Source organism: Marmota monax, unplaced genomic scaffold, assembly GCF_021218885.2.
Source record: "Marmota monax isolate L192 unplaced genomic scaffold, Marmota_monax_Labrador192_F-V1.1 WCK01_AAM20220418_F8-fsc00043, whole genome shotgun sequence".
Taxonomy (NCBI): Eukaryota; Metazoa; Chordata; class Mammalia; order Rodentia; family Sciuridae; genus Marmota; species Marmota monax.
Genome location: NW_026691982.1, coordinates 1,214,125 through 1,236,817, shown reverse-complemented (window position 1 = coordinate 1,236,817; position 22,693 = coordinate 1,214,125). Strand labels below are relative to the sequence as shown.

Below are 22,693 nucleotides of genomic sequence, written 5' to 3'. Positions count from 1 at the left end.
TTCTTGGTGCTTGGTGTTTGCTCTGATAGTAGCAGGGTCCAAGAAACAGCCTCCGCAGGCTCCGCATCCCTGAGCCAGGGCAGTTCCGGGACGGTTCCGGGAGCCGGAACTCGGCCGCCCCGCGCTCGGTGTTCACTCCGATAAGATCAGATTTTAAGAAGCACCCAGGCGCTGAACCCTAGCAATCTGTCTGCGAGCCACAGGCGAATTGCAGCCTGAAATTACCTGTTCTATGGCTGAATGAGCTGCGGTCAGTCAAAAACAGGTGTGGTGACGTCAGTTTACCAACATGGTGGCTGCTGGCCTCCTCTGTGGTCTGACCGGTGTGGAGAACCGAGATGGACCGCTTCCTTCCCCCGTCTCGAACCCAGAATTCAGCCCTGAGTGCGGTGCTTGCGCGGCTGGCAGAAACTGCAGCACTGTAACCCTGCGTCTCTATCCCAGCGCGCGTTGCAGACTCTAGCCGCGGGGCGATTTGCTGAATAAGCAGTTTTACCCTCCGTGCGACAAACCTCTCGCGTTTGAGTCCCCGTAGCCGATCCTCGTGCGATGGAAATCCTTCCTCCAGGTTCCGGCGCACCCCACTATTGCTGGAAATTCCTAACAAGATATCCTTTAGCCGTCCTGATTTGTCATACTCCCACACAGTGAAGCAGCACACAGGGGTAATGCACTCCCCTCGCCGCCATCTTCCTTCCCCCCCCCCCCATTTACCAAGTTTTAGGAGAGCGTTTTTCAACTTTTAGGGCCCTGAACATCTCTATTTAAGTTAATTAATTCACTTATTTATTTAATACTGGGGCTGTGCACACTAAGTACATTCTCTACCACTGAGCTACACCACATCCCCCAGTCCTTTATTTAAACTTCTTTCAATGAAAGTTTTGTGTATTATATCTTGGTGAAAGAATTTGGCCTGCATAACCTTAAAAATCTTAGTTTCCATATTCTCTAATATTTTACAAAGGACACATGTGCTCATGCACATACATATGGGCGGTATGTGTATCTGAACTTGTTCTTTACCTGGTACCAAAATATGTTCCAAAAGTCCAGAATACATGAGTCCCTCATTCAATGCAGGATGATTGAAAACTGGAAGTTAATAGTATATACAAAAAAGAGAAGCTGTTTCTGTTTTAGCCAGTGGAAAGCATATATCTAAACAGTATACGATAGCTGTCCTTTTATCTTCCCTTACTTCTTCATCCAAGAGGCAGGCTGAAGAGCTAGCCTGACCTCCACCCTCCTTACCAGCCAGCCACACTGATCTGGTCTAAATGTATGTGCAGGGTTCTTTGAACCACTTTCTACTAACTGGGTTCTTTGAACCACTTTCTACTAACCACCAATGCCACGTCCCCTTCCAACCCGCTGAGTGTTAACTTTAGTTTTCATAAATATTCAAGGCTTTCATGTTTTTCACCTTCATTCTTTTGAATGTGCTTTTGATTTTCAATTTTAAATCACACACATTTGAACCCACTTTGCCTTGCATTTTAAAGCAGCAATCAATTGTTATTTTCTTAGATATCTCTTCCTGTTTCTGTATATTTCAGTTCCTTATTGGGCATTTTGGAAGTTTCCAGGAAGCAGTGTTTTCTTAAATTGTTCAGCTGACTCTTGCTTTCTTTTCATGGTTGGAAGTTGGAAAAGGTCACTTTAGAAACTATTTTAAGCTTGTTACTATCTTACCACAGAATATATGTGAGTTTTTAAAAATGAAAATATGGAACAAATATAATAAGATACTTAGTCCTCGTTCCTTTACTTGCACTTCCAAATTCTCACAGCTAAGAGGAGTAATTACACAAATAAACAAAATACACCCAGGGCTTAGCACATGATCAAAAACACAGCATAGCCTCTGAATAATGTGTGACACTGTCCCTTAGCAAAATTCAGGACCAGGTGTGAAAAGAGCAAGTGCAATGCTACATATTAGAAATGGTGGCTAAGAGTTTCTCAGAATTCAAGCTCTTAATCTGTTAAGTTACTGAAGGATGTCTGGCATTAATAATTTTAATTACAAGGTACATACAAACTTAAAAAGGCACTGCTAAAATCTCTGATTAAAGAGGCTTTATTTTGAACGTTAAAACAATCATAATCCTCTTGCAAGTTATTAAATTCCTATCAGGTATTAGTTATCTATGTTAAAAACAGAACTAATTTGAGTGATGTTTTCTGAGATGTCTGTAATACAAAATTGTCTGGATAAGCATTTATTATTGAACACACAACTAAAGAAAAATAAGACTATTTCACAAAATATGTCTGTAATTTTTAAAACTCGGTAGAAGAATGTGAATCACATATTTTAAAATTAAAGATAGAAGTTAGCCAATCCCAAAAAAACAAATGTTTTCTCTGATAGAAGGATGCTGATTCATAGTGGGATTGGAGGCAGGGATGGGAGGATTAGATGAACTCTAGATAGAGCAAAGGGGAGGGAGGAGGAGGGAGAGGACATGGAGGTAGGAAAGACGGTGAAATGAGATGGACATCATTACCCTAAGTACATGTATGAAGACACGAAGGATGTGACTCTACTTTGTGTATCACCAGAGATATGAAAATTGTGATCTATATGTGAATATGAATTGAATTGCATTCTGCTGTCATATATAAAAAATTAGAATAAAAACAGTTTTAAAAAATGAAAACTTATCATGCCAGCCTTCTGCTATGAACTTGCCAATGATTTTTCATTTTACATGAAATAAAATTAAAACAAAATTAAAGATAAAAGTCTGCTCAGAGACCACAGGTAATAGCACTTGTTTCAGCCACAGCTTCCAGATTGTCCTGAATTTTCATACCTAGAATGAAAATAGAAAATGAAAAAAAAAAAAAAAACTGATAGAATTGAGCTACACAACTTTTATATCTAGGCCACAGTGCACATACCACAAAGTCTCAGAAGGATATTGATATGAAACAACATGCTTAAAATATTTCCCTTTTTGATACTAGTTTGTATCTTATGTTTTGTTCTTAAGCCCACAAAAACCTTCAAAACCTGCCACGTACAAAACATGGTATTAGGATCTCTAGTGAACATAAATGTTGGGAAGACTTGTTTTCCACTTTTAGGGACCCACTCTTTAGCACTGAAAATAGACACAAACATAAACAACCCCAACAAAGATTAAAATAGAAATCTCTTTAAATTTCTGTGAAAGTAGGGCTGGGGCTGTAACTTAGTGGCAGAACACTTGCCTAGCATGAATGAGGCACTGGGTTCGATCCTTAGCACTACATAAAAATAAGTAAATAAATAAAATAAGTTTTAAAATTCTATGAAACTCTAGTAAGAGGCAACAGAAATTATACCTCAAGGAAACTGAGGAGGGGGGAATTATTTAGAGAACAGGGAGGACTTTGGATGGCACACAACTTTGTGCCATTATTGTCAATGATCAAATACTTCTACCAAGACCATTAGGCAAAGCCACAGGAGACAAATGTGGCCAAGTAGTGGGCTGATTATGGGCCTGCCAGTCCACCATACTGTTCAGTCCATTGGCCCTGCCCTCCCTGGGAAACATGCAGTTAATGATGACTCTGCTTTACCCAGAAACTCTAAGAAGACCAAAGGCACAGTTGGCTTCCAACGGGGGTCGACCTTATAGAAAACCATGCATATAAGGGAACTGACCATACCAGCAGAAATTTTCCAACAATAGCCAGACCTTCCTTCTCTTCAAAGATAAGCAATCCCTTTCTATATAGGATAAAATGCCATACAGATCAAATGCTTTACAGATCAAATGACATCAAGCATGTGTGAGAACTTTTCAAACCATAAAATCCCACGTAAATGTCAGGTGCTGATATTACCATGATAATCCTGGGTTGAAAGAAACACAGAGGGAAACAAGAAAGCACTCTCTCTCTCTCCTACACCCTGAATTCCAATTTGATTCCCAGGGTAGAAAGGAAAAAAAAATATCTTGGCAACTTCCTGCCTTTCTACCATCCTCGCAAAGACCCCTACAAATATTAAAAGTGGTGGGTAGCCTTTGATCCCTTAGAAAATTTGGAGATTTTAAACCAGGATAGTGTTTCTCAAACTTAAATAGTTCACATACTAACTTCATGATTTTTGCCATAGCTTCATATGGTTTGTAGCATTATTTACTTAACCATGTTCTTCATATCTTTGTATCAAATAACTTCAAGCTTGATTCCTTTTTCCAAAAAAAAAATGCACTTACTTAAAAATGAAATTTTATATTTCCACCATAAGAGGAAAACTAGCATCACTGGTCATAAATGTAAAGTATCCTTATCAACATATACAGTAAATACAGTAATAAAATATTAGAAGTCTCATGAGATATGGTTCCTTAGCAATGGCTATGTCAATGCAGCCACATGGGAGAGCCCCAGTGAAACCAGCAATGGTCCCCTAGCCAACTCACATAATCAGGAGAGTTAATAATGGAAGTCACTGCTGATTTACACATGTAAGTTTGGGTGGTTTGTCATCCATCAAACCAAACTGAATCAGGCAATGACAGCTCTTCTCAAACCTCTATGTCCATATAAATCACCTGGCAACCTTAATAAAAGGCAGAATTTAATTCCAAATTTATGGGTGATGGTTGAGATTCCATAGGGTTAGGGTTAGGGTTAGGGTGATACCAATGAACCATACCTTTGAGTAGCAAAATTTTAGAGAGCAGAATTGTTTTTTTATTGGTCACTTTATGGCCATTGTATTCGTTTGCTAGAAAGTAAGGAAATATCCCACACTGGATGGCTTATGCAACAGAAATTTGTTTTCTTACAATTCCTCAGGATAAAAGGTTGAGGACAAGGTGAAGACACAGTTAGTTTCCTCTAATATCTGTCCCTTTGACTTGCAGATGACCATCTCCTCTTTTTCTGCACATGGTCTTCTATGTCATAATCTTTTTTCATAAGGACCCCTGTCACATTGGATTAAGGCTCACCCCTAAATGACCTCATTTAGGCTTAATTACTTCTTTAAAGCTCCTTCTCCAAATATAGTCACTTTCAGAAGTACTGGAGTTAGGACTTCAACATATGAATTTTGGTTGGACACAGCAGCTAACTTTAAAAAGTTTAAAGAGGAAATCATGGCATCTGAGATGAAATTTAAAAGATGATTTGTATTTTTGTGGAGAGATACAGGAGATTGAACTCAGGGTAACTCAACCACTGAGCCACATCCCCAGACCTATTTTGTAATATTTTTTAGAGACAAGGTCTCACTGAGTTGCTTAGTACCTTGCTTTTGCTGAGGCTGGCTTTGAACTTGGGATTCTCCTGCCTCAGCCTCCTGAGCTGCTGGGATTACATATGTGCACCATGGTGCCCGGCAATAACTTGTATTTTGTAAGAGCCAAAAAGGATCTGAGCCCAGACTAGTCAACTCAGGAGTCTATACATTTTACAAATTGATAAGACATCTCACGTGATACTGTATTAGGTACTTTGATTTTTCTAAAAATGTATATTTCATCTTTGCCTGACATGCAAAATCCATCCCGTTTACACACACACACACACACACACACACACATACACACGAAATTTAATTCCTAGGATAAGGAGACCACAGTTTCTGCTCATTAGGAAACAGTATGATTGGCCTGTAAACCTCTAGCTCTGTGTCTCTTCATCTGTGCTACTAGAAGGATCTTCTGTCACTCGAGTGCCTCCAATGCAGCCTGCATCTTTTCAGTCAACAACTACAGGTGCTGGAACATTCCCCTAACTGAAATCTATCTGAGGCACAGCACTGATGGATCCAGGGAAGGAAATAAAAGGCATCGTTGCCTGTGCCTTTCTCTCAAGCTGATGATAAATAATAATACGTGGTATTGATGTTGCAGCTTTCTCAAAGGAGCTCAGAGTGCTCTCCAGACGTTACCTCACAGCATCCCTGTGATTCTGACCTGAGAAGCGGCTCCTGAAAGTGCAGTCCTACTCAATCACTGCGAGAAATCTAGAAACCAGTAGGTAATATATATTCTTTTAAGGGTAAACGTGGGGCTACTTAAATACCACTGAGGGGCTTTTTTCCCCCAGAGTGCTTAGGTAATACAGGCAATAAGCATTTTTGACTGGGTGATTACGTACTCTTTGGACATCACCTGTGCCAGCAGGCAGGAGAACAAAGATAAATGTGCTCTTTTAGCCTGATTCTTAGCTGTGCCCTTTGGAAAACTACACAATAGACTACTAAATACTTTCGAGCTAGACTTTGAGACATTTCAAAGAGATCCTATAGAAATATTGCATTCAGAAGGGCCAACAGCAATGATAAAAATGGAAGACTGGATTAACCACAAAATCACAGCTGCTCAACAATGCCCGTGTCTACTATTTTCCTTACCACTGTGCCTCAGGAAATTCACACTTTCCCGGTTAGGTCATAAGACTGTCTGGGTTCTTTTTGAGTCTCTTTAGAAGTTAAGCTCCATTTGTTTGAAAAGAACAATTATATCCAAGGGAATAGCACTCCAGGACAGTCACAAAAAAGGAAATGCATTTCAGAATCACACAACCCCAGTTCAAATCTTGATGGTTACTTGCAAGCTGTGTGACTTTGGACAACTAGTCACTCCTACAAATCTCCATTTCTCATTTATACAATAGAAATTATAATGATGCCTGCATCAGGGACTAGTAAGAGTATTAACTAAAACCACATGTGCAAAGAACTTAGTGTCCTTCCTAGCATATCTTCCTTTCTTCACGGAACATACAATACTGACCAAAATAATCACTGCTGCCCATTTTACCCATGACTTTAGAAAAGAGAAGAGGAACAAAGCAGAAAAATAAAACGAGAGAATTTAGGAATTCTCAAATTCTGCACACATACTCTCCTATCCCAAATCAAGGGTCATTACTTGGACCTGCATTGTTCACGATGCAAAGAGGATTTTGGCTGTTTGTTTTTTGTTTTGTAACGTGCTACCAAAAAAAAAAAAATCTCATCATTCTCTCTCTCCTGCTGGAGTTTTACAAAAAGTGATGGTTTTATTTTTATTTTTTGGTACTAGGGATTGAATCCAGAGGCGCTTAACAAATGAGTCATACTCACAGTTCTTTTTATTTATTTATTTTGAGACAGGATCTCACTAAAGTGCTTAGGGTCTTGCTAAATTACTAAAGGTGGTCTCCAACTTATAATCCTCCTGCCTCAGCCTCCTAAGTCTCTGGGATTACAGGCATGCACCACCACACCCAGCTACAGTGTGTGTACAGTTTAGAGAATCAGAAGCAATAAGTGCAATTTTTCTATTTTTATTTTAAGATAAATTATGGAGAAAATAGCCAAATTTTCCATGGTTGTTTAATACAAGAAACCTTATTTGCCACTAACTCTGATCAATTGAGAACTTGAGTTCCCATTTGCTCTGACAGGCTGTGAAACATATTTTTCTATTCCAGGGTCATGCTTGCTCTAAATAACAGAAAGTGGTCTATGTAATGATACATACATATCCGAGTTAGGAACTATTATTTTCTCTGTCTTGAAAGCCCTTGATGGTATTTACATTCTAAATTAAACTGAACACTGTATATTGATTTTAATATGTTAAGATGAAATTCAATTTCATGACTACTGCTAGCATCACAGAGCATGTAGGATCAATGTGTTTGCTGATTTTCTGCTTACTACCAATATCTCCCCTAGGGTTTGATACAAGAGTTATAAGAATATTGTTTCCAAAGATGTATGCATAAATATGCTATCAAATAAGCTACAATGCTTTGCACATTAGGCACTGAATAATTTGCTTTCTGCATTTTAATAAGCCTAGCATAAATGCTGACAAATCCTTTGGAGAGTTCAGTCACCTACTGAAACTCCATTTCTGTCCCAGGGATAGAGCCAGCAGGAGAGGTCTCCCTGTGACTGCTCTTAGAATTCATCATCTCCATAAAAGAAGGAGAGCATTTCAACTAAGACAGAGCTATGGGTGCTCAGGATGTGATTGTTGACATGGCAGAAAGCCTAGCAGCCAATTAGGTACCAGTAAGTGTGTGTGTGTGTGTGTGTGGTGTGTGTGTGTGTGTGTGTGTGTGTCCAGCTCCATAAAGCCTTCCTTAACTTGAATGCAGCTTGTGTTTGGAGTTGGGCAGCACTAAGGTCAAGTCCAGATGGGTGACATTGAGTGAAATACTTACCTGTGACTCAATGTATTTATCTGAAAAATGGGAAGAATAACAATACATCATAAAACTGTGAAGATTGAGTAAAACGATACATATAATCCCCACAGAACTTGGCAATGTAAAAGAGCTCAATAAAGGGTAGCTATTATTGTGAGATAAACCCATATTCTAGGCATTCAAGCAAAATTTGTATTGAATTCTCATTATGAACAAGAAACTGAAGACACTTAGGGGAACACAAATATTAGTACAACATATTTCCTGCTTTGGGAGAGGGTTGCATTCTAATTGGGTAGGTGGATACATAGATAACTATACTGATAATAACACATTATGAAATGCCAAAAAAGCAGTTTAATAAACAGCTGAATCCACAGGTAAAAAGATTACTTTTTGCTAGGAAAATGAGGGAAGCCCTCTTGAAAGGATGGTTTTTGTGTCTTGAAGAATAGGTACAGAAAGTTGAATGTACAGAGAAATAAATATATGGAAACAAGAATATGAGATACAGACATCTAGCTGTTCTCATTATCAGAAAGGTGTATTTGGAAATCTAGTGGGAAAGAAGTATGGAAAATAGGTTGGAGGAGCACCGAAGGTCCAGCTTAAGAGTTTAATCTTTATTTGATATGAAGGGGGTGCCATTGACATTTGCTCCACCAAGGAAAGAGCTGACCTGAGCTGCATAGCTGGAAAAGCAGTCTGATGGCTAATCCTCCTAGCACCATTTGAAATGCTTTTGTTCATTAACCCATTTAGTCTCCATAAAACCCTACGAGTCAGTACTGTCACTGCTGCCAGTCTACAGGTGAAAGATATTCAATCCACTCTCCAAGAGTAAATGATAGTCAGGAACTAAGAAAGGCAGAATTGGACCCACGTCTGGCTGGGACCCCATACCCTTGACCACTAATCCCAAAGTTGAGAGTTAAGTGAGAGGGTAGAAGGAGGCCATTATTGGAGGGCAGCTGGGATAGAATAAGGGTTGAAAGTAATTTGGTTTGGGTAGATTCATGAAGCAAGGAGACAACTATGAGGATAATGTCAATAGCAGCATTGACAGAGCTAAGGAATTAGTGTCATTTCATGCATGAGAAAGTGAATTCACACATAGCAGATGTTGTAAAAGCACAATGCAGGATTTCCTTAGTGAAGGTGCCATGGAACATGATGGTCCAAGAGCATGAATGTTATCATCTGACAGACCAGTGGGTAACCTTGAGCAGTATTAGTTTATCCATCTACAAAAGTAAAAATCTGACGAGTTAGTTTAGGTGGAATTAGATATATAATGTTTGTGAAAGTGGCCGGAACACAGGAGGCACTCAGTTCACATTAACTTTCTTTCCTGCTATAAAGGTCATTGAGCATAGATGAGAGTAAGGACAGGGAAGGAAGAGGGAGAAGCAACTACAGAAGGTTAAGCCCTTCTCCAGCTGAGCTCTGCTTCTAGAAACTCCACAGGAGACTTTCAGGGAAGGGGAAAATCGAAAAGCAGAGACTGAAGTTGGAGTTGGTCTCAGCAATGCAGGATCTTCCAGCTGCACAGGGAGGCAGGTATAGAGGAAGGGAAAGAAAGATGGTTGGAGAGAAAAAGGAAGCTTCTTTGGCCCTATAATGGAGCTGACATTCTGATATTATAACAACATTATAATGTCGTGGATCCCACAGAACTTCAAATGATGCCTGGTTGTAAATCTTGCTTACAAATGGCCAGCCAGCTCTTGAAAAGACATCTTTGGTCACACACCACAACAGGATCCTGTGACCTATAACACATCTGGTATGTCAACTTAAAATTTAGAAAAGCACTGATGGATTTTAAACCCTTTTGAGAGAAGTTCTGGAGCTTCATTCCACAAGGGAGGGTCTTTTTTTAATAGACCTTTCTGCTGAACCAACTGAACATTTATTTACTAGATTCAAGAAGTTTAACCAGGTGTTTAAATTAAACATTCCCATCCCTTTTCATGTTTTATTTTGAGACAGGGTCTCTCTAAGTTTCCTAGGGCCTCATTAAGTTGCAGAGGTTGACCTTGAACTTGCAATCCTCCTGCCTCAGCCTGCTGAGTTACTGGAATTACAGCGGTGCACCTGGCCATGATTTGTCCTTCTATTTGAGGTTCTTGTGATTTGAACCAGCCATCACAAACCTCAGGACTGTGTATCTTCAGCTGTAAACTTTCACTCACCATGAGGATGGGGGAAGTATGGCCAAAGAAGCCCAAGTCTCTGATATACTTTCTGAGGACCCCCAAGGATTTCCTTTTTCCAACTATGTATCAATGTGAAGCCAGATTTATGCACTTCAGTCAAAAGAACATCTTGCAACAAATTGATGGAGATGCATATGTATAAATCCAAGTATCTTTTGTAAAGTCAAATATCTAAAAAGGATAGATTTGCAAAACTGTAAAACAGTGATATCCTCCACAATTTTTGTTTGTTTATGGAAATTGAGATCTTTTTTCAAAATATTATTTCTACTAATTTGTAATGGATTCACTTTGTTACATTTAAATGGATTGAAATATTTTAAAATTTCTCAGTTTTAATTGAAAATATGGTATGCATCAATAGAAATAACCCATTCAATACCAAGACAAAACAGAAACTCTCTGGAGTCCCCAGTAATTCTTGAGAGTTGTAAATGTATTCTCAAAAAGTTAGAGATGTACTATTCTAAATGAGTGCCATCAGTTTTGTCTTCCATGTTGGCTATGATTTCATCTTAGCTAATGGATTAAGAATCTTCAGATCCCTTATCTGTTAGAAAATAGATTGTGGAATCTCACATAATAATAAAGATATTTTTCCTTTCTTTAAAAAAAATAGTCTTCAGATAACTTAAATTACAAAACTGCTATCCAAGGAGTGGGTAGATCTTCACTTTTATAGCCCAGCTACCAAATTAACTATTTGGGGCAAATACATATAATGCTGTTCTCCATACTCTTTAGAAATTTTATAAATAAATAACAAAAAATGTAACCATAATTCACAGAAACCCCCATAAATGTCAAGTGCTAATGGCTACTGGAATTACTTTTAGCCACCTGGCTCACTCCAAGCTCTAGTCTTGTCTGGGCTGACTTATTTCAGAATTTTATGTAGCTAAAATACAAGTGTTAACCACCAAGCTAACCTTTTATTGCTTCTTACAGCAGGGATTCCCAAGTGCCTATTCTTGAGTCTCACCCCAGATTTCCTGATATAGTATCTCCTAGTGTGAATCAGGAAACCTGCATTTTTAATAAGAACCAGAGTAGATAAATGCTGCACAGCAGAGTTTGGGAACTGAAAGTATTCTGCTTCTGCCAGTGTTTTCAGATTTACATACTCTAATTCATTTCTCTTTCTTAACAAAGCAGCCATATTTGCAAATTTTTTCATGACTTCAATATACTCCTACTTCCAGTGTTCCATTCTTACTTTCTCACTTAACCTTCTGAATTTTTGAAATTAGGGGTCATTTTCCCCAGTTTTTAGTAATTCTCTATTTGATTCCATGTCTCCTTGTGAAAGATTATCATTGCATTTTGTTTATAAAAAGAGTCAGATTTTTCTACAAAACAAACATAATTGAAGTACATTACCAAATACCAGAATAATTAGGTTATGGTCATCAGGCCTCTGTCACTATGACAAAAAAAAAAAAAAAAAGGGAGGTGAAGCTGCAATCCTACCAAAGCCAGACGTGGAAGAAGTAACAAGGACAAATGCGAAGAGTTGGGTCAGTGAACATTTGCTTTCATATGTTTCCCAGGACATCCCTGCTGGCTTTGTCCTGGAATCTTTCACTCTGATTTTAAAGCAACCCATCCTTTTTGAAAGAAAAGGGGAAATAGTCTCATGTTGGACTGAGGATGTAGACTATACCAAGAATAAACTCTAGCTCCTTTGGGGACTGGGACTTGCAAGTGGCATTAGATTGGAAACCATACCAGGTGTTTTCTCTGCTTTTCTTTCAATTTTTGTTAGTATACCCATCCTTGTGGGAAAAACAGAGAGCAAAGCAGAACAAGCATCCATAAATGTGCTGGGATAGACGAGTTATCTTCAAAAGCCTGGGTATGATGGTAGTAATAAAGGCCTTTGATTTGTTTTAAATTATTTATGCTTTGCTCATTTTTTAAGCAGGCATCTAATTTATAATAGAAACAGAGACTTGGGAAAGAGACCATCCATTCCTCTCTCCCTGTCAGCGTGGGGTTGCTTCCTGCAGAACATTTTGGAGTGCTTCGTCTTGCAGACACTCTGTCTAAGTCTGCTCCACCAGGAGCCTAATGCACGAATGGTGCTTGATCAACGTGCAGAGCCAGGAAGGCAGCCGTAGTATTAATAGCACGATGGGAAGAATCCTGGTGACGGGACTTTGCTGTTCACTCTGGAAGACAAGCTCGCATTCATATTGACTTGCCCAGGGAAAGTATTTCCCGAGACCCTTTCTAAAGTTCCCTCCTGCTCCCCATTATGCCATTACCAGCAGTTAGGGCTTTCGGCTGTCGTTGATGGAGAGGTGGGGATGCCATCATTTTTAAGTGCTCTGGAAAGTGCTGACTTGGCAACCCTGGAGAGAGAGGGTTTTATATATCCCCGGAACAGGCAGAACCTAAGCAATGGCTGCAGGAGTTTCACATGGGCTTGCCAACAGATTTCAAACTTGCTTTGTAATCTTAATTCTTGACTTTAGGTCTCAGAGCCCAGAGAGGTGAATTGAATTGGAAGGTGTGTTAGTTCAGCTAGACAAGCCCAAATTAATTTCTCATGAACCAAATAACAGCCAGAAATAGTTATCTCCTTTGCTTGATGCCTCCTTGAGCTGCTCCCAGCAACTCTCTACTGATTTTTTCAAATAGCCGTAGATGAAAGTCTGATGTTTTTAACTTCTTAAATTAGAGCTAAAATGAATGGGTATGATGAGTTGTGGAAAAGACTTTGGTAATAAACCAAAAAATAATTTATAGAAAAATTCTCTCCTCCTCCCTACTTACCTCCTTCTTGCCTGAGGGAGAATGGGGGATAGCAACTAAAGTCGACTCAAGATTTATTACAAAAAATTATTTGAGACAAAGAAATGACTATGATAGGAATTGTATCTAATCATGTTGAATTCCCTTGGAAACTATTTTTTCTTTTTAAACTCAGAATCTTCAGTTTTATTCCAATCTCTCCACCACTTGAAACAAGCTTCCTGCTAGGAATAATCGTGTTAAATTAAAAGTATAAACAATTATTAGAAATATATAGTCTTAGAAACCATTAAATTTGTTCCTTAAGCAGGTTTATTACTTTTCTGCATACTTGCATGAAAATTTGTCTTCTACCAATTTGACATAAAATAGCCAGGATCAGATTTATTTATCTTATCAATACCATTATTTTGTACTGTCAGGTATTGAGAATATTATCTGGGTAGCAGGTATAGTTCTTCAAACAGCAGACTCTCCCCCAGTCCCCTCCCTACCAACTCACCAATGTTGAGCAATTATTTTGTTTGTTGGAAAATAAGCTTAGTCTTATATCAAAGGCTCTGCTGCACCTGTAGTGATTTAGAATTCAAATGTGGCTAATTTATAAAACAACCACATATCACTGCTCCCAGCAGAAGTCAGGTACTTAATACAAACTCCACTCCCAACACAGTTACTTTCTTTTCTTGGGCCTTTTGCTTTTAGAAAAATCTCTGGCTAATACTAAAGAAGGGCTCCCTTCTTTCAGGTTCCACGGGGACAAGTTCAGCCACGGGGACAAGGAACCACAGGCTTTGATTTCATGTTGGAGTTCCACAAGAATTGGCCAGATGCAGCCACCTGCATTTGGGTTGAACAAAAGGGATCTTTGTGAATGACTAAAGGTGCTGTTTGTGAATACTTTGGTTTTCCACCCAGTAAATCTGTAAGAATAGCAAACCTGGCCTGGGAGACATTGTTTGGAAAGCAAGCATCAGAGGAAGAATGTAAACAGTTTGGAGCATTTTTCTCATGAGTGAAAGATGAGTTTTGCAATTGGTTCTAAAGAAAACAAAAGGCATAGTGCATGCTCAAAGAAGGAAAGGAAACAGAAAGCTGAGAGTTTTCCAAAATAATTTTATCAGAGATTCACAACCAGGAAAGCAAGGGAAGGGGTTTGGGTGTAAGATTAACGAATACCTCTGGGTCATTTACCCATGTTAATCACAGTTTTAGGGCTTGGAGCAAATCAAAATGTCCAGCCCTCTGTATATTTGTCTAGAAAACACAGGTCATGGTACCTACTATGGATAGATAGTTCACACCAGCAGGAAAGAAAACTTATAAAGATGATAGACTACAACACATAAACACACAATTGTTCTTCTTATAATATTATAAGGTGTAACTTTTTCCATGTTTTTTTTTCTTTTCAATTAGGGTGTTTATTTTCTGCCTGCCTAAATTCCTAAGTCTACCTTGATAGTTTTTTCTTTCCTCTATTTGTATGTGCGTGATACTTTTCTCATTGACTCCACCTGTCTAGTGCCAGACACATGACCTCCTGGACCTAAAATAGTGCAGAAACACAATTTCACTTCACTAAATTTGCTAAGAAGAAATTACTTGCCATATTTATATTCACTTTTTCACAAAGTTTGGAATCCAGCCTCTCTCTAAAGAAAAACAGGATAGTGAAGGAACATGATAATAATGAGAAGGAAGAGAAGTAAAAACTACTATTTGTAGGATTTGCCCTGAATGATGATGTCATCTGAATAGAAGGGCTGATTGATCAGAAATAAAGATCCAGGCAGAAGTACCTGAAATTGAGCTGTCAATCTCAAAAAATAATTTTAAAAATACAGAAAGCATGACAATGTACAGAAAATCTTGGTAAGTCACACTCAGGCACTCTCCTGAAGATGCCAGCATAAGAATGTTTCTGCTCCAAACATCTTTTCTCATGAATAGATGAAAATCACCCAAAGATGGAGTATTGTCCAGTGTGGGTTATGGACTTGCCCTTTGGTCAGAACACAGAATGGGTGCTGAAACTGGCCCACAGAGAATGATGTGAGAGTATGTAGATGCATAAAAGAAAAGAAGGTACTGATATGACGTGAAAGAGAGGGAGGAAAGAGGGAAAGAGGAGGAGGGAGTATAGATATTTGACAGCCTAAAACTGCAGATCTCCACTTTACTACAAAAAAGACTTCCACCTCTAAACACAACTTGCTGGTCTGTAGACTTGAAAAAAATTATTTGTTTTACAATTAGCTCTCCTTGTGACCTAACATATTTAAAATTCAGTGGAACACAAATCTACATTGTGGCTTATGCCTAAAATTGCATAAGATTTTTGGCCACCACTTGAAATTATATTTCATGTGTGTAAAGTCAGCTGAAAACCTTGAGTCTTTTTCATATGGACTGTATTTAAGCCAGGTCTTGATGGCCTCCTTACATGTACACAGATGATTTCTTAGCCTAAATGGGATTTCACATTTATCCTTATTAAGTTACATCATTAATTTTAATCTCTCAGGACCTTTTCAAAATCCTGATCCTATCAACCAGTAATTTGACTATTTTTCTAAGCTTGGAGCCGTCATGTGCAAGTTTATAAGTCTCTTTATGGAATGTTGGTTTAGCAAGGGCTGGGAAAGCAGCTAGTTTGTTTTTTGTTCTGTTTTGTATTGGAGAATTAACCCATGTGTGCTTTCCCACTGAGTAAAACCCTCAGCCCTTTTTATTTTTTGAGACAAGATCCTGCTAAATTGCTTATGGCCTTGAACTTGCAATCCTCCTACCTCAGCCTCCCTAGTCACTGTGATTACAGATGTGCCCCACCATACCCAGCAACAACAGCTTTTTCATTTGCATCCACACTTCACCATTTACTACCTGTGCAAACTTTGGCAAATTTCTTAATCCATTTGTGATTTGGTTTTCTCATTTGTTAATTAGGGATAGTAATTGGTGTCCTGTAGGGTCTTTTGTTTTATTTGAGAAGACTGAATTTATTCATATAAAAAGCTAATTGCATTCAATAATTTTTAGTTAATATAATATTATTTATATACATTTAACTCAGTGATTAAAATCTACATAGAATCCTGGAAGATCCTCTCTTTTAATAAGGCTCATTATCTGTATAGCCCTGAAAATTTTTGACACATCTCCTCTGCTTTACCAACCCAAATGTAGAAACAATGTGTTTATTTAGCTACTTTCATTAATGTTTTCCCCTGTCACTTTAATAGAATACTTCTTTTAGTATCTTCCTCCATTGCATCCAGAGTAAACTTTTCAAGGGCTGCTTATAAGGTCAGGTGTCTTAGACACAAAGGTATAAGATTCTGTCTTCAGTCCTTGCATTCAACTCAGCTGAGTAACCATAGGCCAGTTATTTAACCTCTTTGTCCTGCCTCTCATTTTCCTCATGTGGAAAAAACAAAAAGAATGGAATGGTTAGATCATGGCTAACTTACTTTAAAATGCCAGTTATTGTTAAAATCCTTCATGAAACTCTTTCATGTCTAAGTCTAGCCCAAGTACTTGACAAACTGCCTGGCTGTGTATCTCAGCAGCACTGTCTGATCTGGGGGCTTTTGCCATCATGCATTTTAACTTTGCAGGTCACTGAGCCTTTCTGGGCATTGTGACTGAGCTTTTCTGCCTAAAACAGCAGTATTAGGGAGAACAAGTGTGTTTGTGAGCCCCTTAAGTGGAAATCAGATTCTTAAACACTGCCTCAAATTAGCTGGATCAGTCTTTCTGAGGATTGCATTTAGAATTGGTAATTTAATAAATTCCCCAGATGATTCTTTGGCACCCCAAAGTTTAAGAACTATTAACTTACACAGGCTATAAATCCCACAGAGAATTCACCAATGCTTGTTGGATGAATTATGAAGAGAACGCTTATGAAGAGAACGCTTGCCAGATATGTTGTTAGGAATTGAACGTGGTCACCTTTATTTTTTATCTGCCTCCTTGGAGCCACACAGAGTTGATAATGCACAAATATCCATTCACTCCTCAGATGCTTCATCTCTGATGTCTTCTGTAGAGGCACTCAAACCACAGAATCTACTCATAAATTAGCACTGGAAAACACTTTCAAAAATAGTCAAGAGATAAGCCTTCCCATCAGGGATTTCCTAAGTCACTTCTACATTAGAAAATAGATTATCGGTTTTTTTCCCTCTGGCTCCTGACAATACATTAGAGACCCCACAACTAAAGCAAGGCCATTCTCTAAAACCTCAGCTAAAGCACTCACAGGACACCACAACAAGTCTCCAACATTGTGAACATGAAAGTAGGTACTCCAGGGAACAGAGAGAGAGAGAGAGTGGGGGACCAGGCCCCTCCTCACAGAGAGCTGTTCCCTTCGGAAGAACATAAGGCGACTCCAATAACATCATCAAAAGCTCTGAGTTTTCCAACTGTACAGCTTACTCAAGACTAGTTCTCCCACTCTGATTATTGTTTTCCTTAAGTTTTATAATCCACACTCCTGTGTCAAGAAGGGATGCTAAATGTACCAGTAAATAATGTTAGAGTGGTACAATTGCCAGCTGGTACAATTCCTTTGAGCTTTTTTTTTATGGAGTGATGTCATGTTTCAAAGTTGTCAAAAAGGACATTTTGTGGGCATCCTGAAGGTTAGGTCAAAAAAGAACACCTAATATTTAGTTCTTAATTCATTCTTTTTCCTGCCATCATTTAAGTAAACCAAGGAAAGAAGTCTGAACGTAGGACATTCATTTATTTCTTAAATCATACTGGTTAATTTTTACCAATATCCTGAGTTCTTCACTGTTCATTCTCAAGGCAAATTCTGTGTCCTCTATTCAAATTCTCTTTCTTTGCCAGAATGAAGACATTCCACTGAGTTTTGATTTTGTCAAGGATATTTGTGCAATGGAACTTCCATTGATTGGTACAGGGAATTGAAATAACTGGAGGGATTGCCTAGTCTTAATTATTAATTATGTTTTCAGAAAAATATTTAGTTTTATTGCTTTAGATAGATGTAATAGCTACATTTAATACTTAGACATACTATAATGAATAGATGTTAGATTTTATCATCTCCCCCCTCTTCTAAAAGCTGTTTGTATTTTTAAAAGGATTTTAAATGCTAGTCTGTAATCCTGTTTATACTATCAATTTTCTCATCAAACACTTCATTTGTTAATACAAAGATAAATTTAACCTCACAGATAAAGTTCCAAATAATTGAAAAAAATTTTTTGGAGATTTCTGAGTTTCATTATCTGTTTGAGGATAAATATTATTGCAATACAATTTTATATAAAACATGCCAAAATATTTAGATTCAAAGGTTTAAAAAGTTCAGATATGGAAAGAAGCTCAGGAATGTACTAAATGGATGGTTCCTTCACAAATGAGAGAGATTTGGAGTGACAAATCTAAATGTAGGAATTGTAGTAGTCAGGTTCTAAGTGGCAAAGTTACAGCTGAAACTAAGGGAACACATTGCCTAGCAACAAATGGACCTCTGGGAGTGGACAACTCCAGACCTGGTGGGATCTAGGTCTTTAAACATTTGTCACTCAGGTCTGGAGCTGTAGCTCAGTGGTAGAGTACTTGCCTAGTATGCATGAGGCACTGGGTTTGATCCTTAGCACCACATAAAAATAAATAAATAAAGTAAAGGCATTCTGTCCATCTACAATTACAAAAAAATAAAAAAATATATATTTGTCACCCAGCTCTGCTTCTCTCTGGATGTTTCTCAGGCCTGACTTCTTCTGGGTCAGCTTTTGAATGGAAAAGAGGGAGGCCAGGAGCTACCAGATGAGATTATCATTTCATTTCATAATCCTAGAGCCTGTTTCCTGATTATTCCAGAAAAAAATCCCATGGAAGACCTTAATTGGCCTAAATTGGCATGAAAATCATGCATTCATCCTTAAGACAATCACTGTGGTCAGCAAGCTAAGATACTAAGATTCTGTAGGTTAACAGACCAGTAACATGTGTATGTGGAGGAAGAAAGACAGCTCCCACAGAAAATAGATACAGACAAGTAACAATTCCCACTACCCATAGTCACATGGCTAGTTAGTGGAAAAGTCAAACTGGAGCTAGAGTTCCTGACTCCTGGTCTAGCATTTCCTTCCATAGTTTTTGTTTCTCTTTGCTTTGCTTTGATCTTAGAGTCAATTTGGTTACTAGTTCTTTGGGGGCACAATTTAAGAACCTGGAAAAGGGGGAAAGTTTTAAATAATATCATAATGTACCTGGCAATATTTTTTATTTTTATTTTTAAAAAAATTCAACTCATATCTTTCTCTGAACTTTGTATAAACATATGATCCTTTGTAGATGGGATTTCTCATGGAAGAGATGTCCAGGAGATTCTTAATGTCTATTCTTTCAGTTTCTAACATATGGCCCAACATGTGGCCAAAGAAATGCTGAGGGTGTCTGGTTCCACCACTCTGGCCAGCTGCCTAAAGTAGGGGTAGACACTGATATATGTCCCAAGTGACCCAAACCTTTAGAACCTTTTAACTCTTCTTCCAAGAGCCTCATACAAAAGAGTCCATATTTGCCTAAATGGAGCCTATTTGAAAAGGGCCACCTCTGTGATCTTGCTGGTTTTCCCTGAGGCTGGCACACAGTCTATTCACTAAGAGCAAAAGAGAATAAGTGCACTCCATCAGCCTCTTTCCCTTTTCTATCAAATGTAAGTGGTGTTATAATATTGATATGATCAAGACTAATGAGCCATTAATTCTAATTCAAAAAAAATGAGGTAACTGAACATGATCTTTTACAGTGCATTGATCCAATATGCCAGATGAAGGCAAGGTTACATTTCCTCTTGGATATGTGCCTGCTCTTCACAAGCAATTTTAAAATGTTCCCCATATGGATGTGCTCTTCTGAGTGCCAAAAATAAATCTAATAGAAGGAGACAAATATAATGTCTAAGGAGAAAATATGTCCACCTTTTAACATTTCTTCATCCTTCTTCTCCTTTCTTCAAGGCTCAGGCCTGGTGGCAAGTCACTTTGTGGGGCACCAAAATGTGCTTGGGGGATAAGCACTGATTTCCTAATGAATGCAATTATATGCAAAGGTCAGTAAATGTATACATCTGTTATGTTTTCCCCCATACATATGAGTTTTAATTAGTTGCCATAAGTACCATTTGGGGGCTTCACATGCATGTGATTTCAGGTGGAATTTACAATAAAGACATTTTATTCTGCCATATTTCAAAGGTAACTTACTATGCTAATTTGAGGCTGCAAAAAATCTTGGGGGCATGTTTTTAGATTACCTAGGTACATTTTAAGATTTAGGGTACATTTTTTCATAGAACGCTTTCCTTTTTCTTTTATTTTCAATATTTTTATTTGTTAAACACTTTATTTTTTCTTTGAAGGAACACATCAGCAATCTATTTTGCTATTTTAAAAAAAAAACCTAAATTCTTAGAAACAAACAAAACCCAAAAAATAGAGTAAAATTCAAAGATTCTAGTTCTAGTGACTAAAACAAGTGGAATGTTTAATGCTTATCTTCTAAAAACCATGTGAAATGAAAGTCACATTCAGGTCTCCAGAACATTTTGATAAAACTACCTTTGCACATATTTGAATAACAGTTTGAATACATACATTGTTATGAGCCGAACTGTGTTTGTCAAAAAATCATAAGCTGAAGTCCTAACCCTCTGTACCAAAAAATATAACCCCATTTGGAGCTGGGGTCTTTAAAGATGTAATTGAATTAAAGCAAGGCTATTAGGGTGGGCTCTGATCCAACAAGACTAGAGTCCTTGTAAGAAGAGGAAAGTAAGACACAGGCAAGTGCAGAGAAAAGACCCATAAAGACAGAGGGAGAAGACAGCCAGCTATAAGCCAAAAAGAAAATAACTCTGTGGACACCTTGATCTTGGACTTCTGGCTTTCAGAATCATGAGAAAATAAATTTCTGTTATTTAAACCATTCAATCTGTGGTATTTTGTTATGGCATGAGCAAGCAAATATATACACCAACAGTAAAAGTTTAATAGGACCTTACATCTCTTAGGGATTATCTTTAGAAAGTGAGTATAACATTTCAGAAGAATAAAAATTGGAAGTAATGAGGACTGATATGGAGTAAATTATATTCCATGCATGTATGATTACGTCAAAATGAATATTTCACATTATAGTTTTATTATATATAACTATAATGCACTAATAAAAATATTTAAAAATAAATACAAAATAAAAATTAATTATGTCAAGAATGTAATGATTGGCCATACATCATGCCCTGCACTACTGACTAGTGAACCATACAATCAGGATGGCTAAAGTTGACCCCAAGAAACCAAAGGGCAAGATGTCTGCTTATACCTTATCTCTGCAGACTTGCAGAGAAGAACATAGGAAGAAAAATCCAGAAGTCTCTGTCAATTTTGCAAAATTTTCCACAAAGTGCCCTAGAGAGGTGAAAGACAATGTCTGGGAAAGAGAAATCTAAATTTGGGGAAATGGCAAAAGTGGATAAAGTACACTATGATCAGGAAATGAAGGAATATGGAGAAGGTAAGGTATGCAAGAAGAGAAAGGACCCTAATGCCCCCAAAAGATCACTGTCTGAATTCTTTGTGTTCTGTTTAGAATTCCGCCCCAAGATCAAGTCCACAAATCCTGGTATCTCCATTGGAGATGTGGTAAAAAGGCTGGGTGATAGGTGAAATAACTTAAGTGACAGCGAAAAGCAGCCATATGTCACTAAGTCTGTAAAGCTGAAGGAGAAATACAAGAAGGACGTTTTTGACTATAAGTCCAAAGGAAAGTTTGATGATGCAAAGGGTCCTGATAAATTTGCCCAGAAAAAGGTGGAAGAGGAAGACGAAGAAGAGGAGGAGGAGGAGGATGAATAAAAACTGTTTATCCTTTTCCTTGTGAATACCTTAGAGTAGGGGAGCGGTATGATTGACACATCTTATTTGAGATGTGTCTGTTACTTTCATTAAGTTCAATTACAAAATTTATCATGATCATATTGTAGTCTCTCAAAGTGCTCTAGAAATCATCAGTGGTTTACATGAAGTGTCCCCAGGTATCAAGAGCACCCTGAAACTGTATCAAAGTTGTAGATATTTCCAAACATTTTTAAAGTGAAAAAAGGCACTCTCATGTTCTCCTCAGTCTGTGCACTTTGCTGGTGGTGTTAAAAGGCATTTGAAGATGTTTCTAACATTTCTTTTTTAATTTGTAAGGTGGTGTTAACTGTATGGTTATTGGCTAGAAATCCTGTTATCAACTGTACATATCTATAGTCTGTAAAAAAAGAATAAGGCACCTGAGACAAATTCTTGATGCTCCTTGCTTGGCATTGAGGCTGTGGGGGAAGATTCCTTTTGGAGTCTTCAAAGTCAATTCTTGCTTTGGGAGCAACAAGATATTTAAAATATCCGACAAAATGAATTACCCATGAATTTTTGAAAGAAGACTTTAGAGCACTAAAACATGCCAGTAATTTCTGATAATTTAAATTATTAGAAATTAATATTAGAAAAATAATACAA

General features: G+C 37.9%; 1 pseudogene; it reads left to right on the top strand.

Annotated features, from left to right (window-relative positions):
- Positions 1 to 21,456: 21,456 nt before the first annotated feature.
- Positions 21,457 to 22,045, top strand: LOC124094224 (high mobility group protein B3-like; annotated as a pseudogene).
- The last annotated feature ends 648 nt before the right edge of the window (positions 22,046 to 22,693 follow it).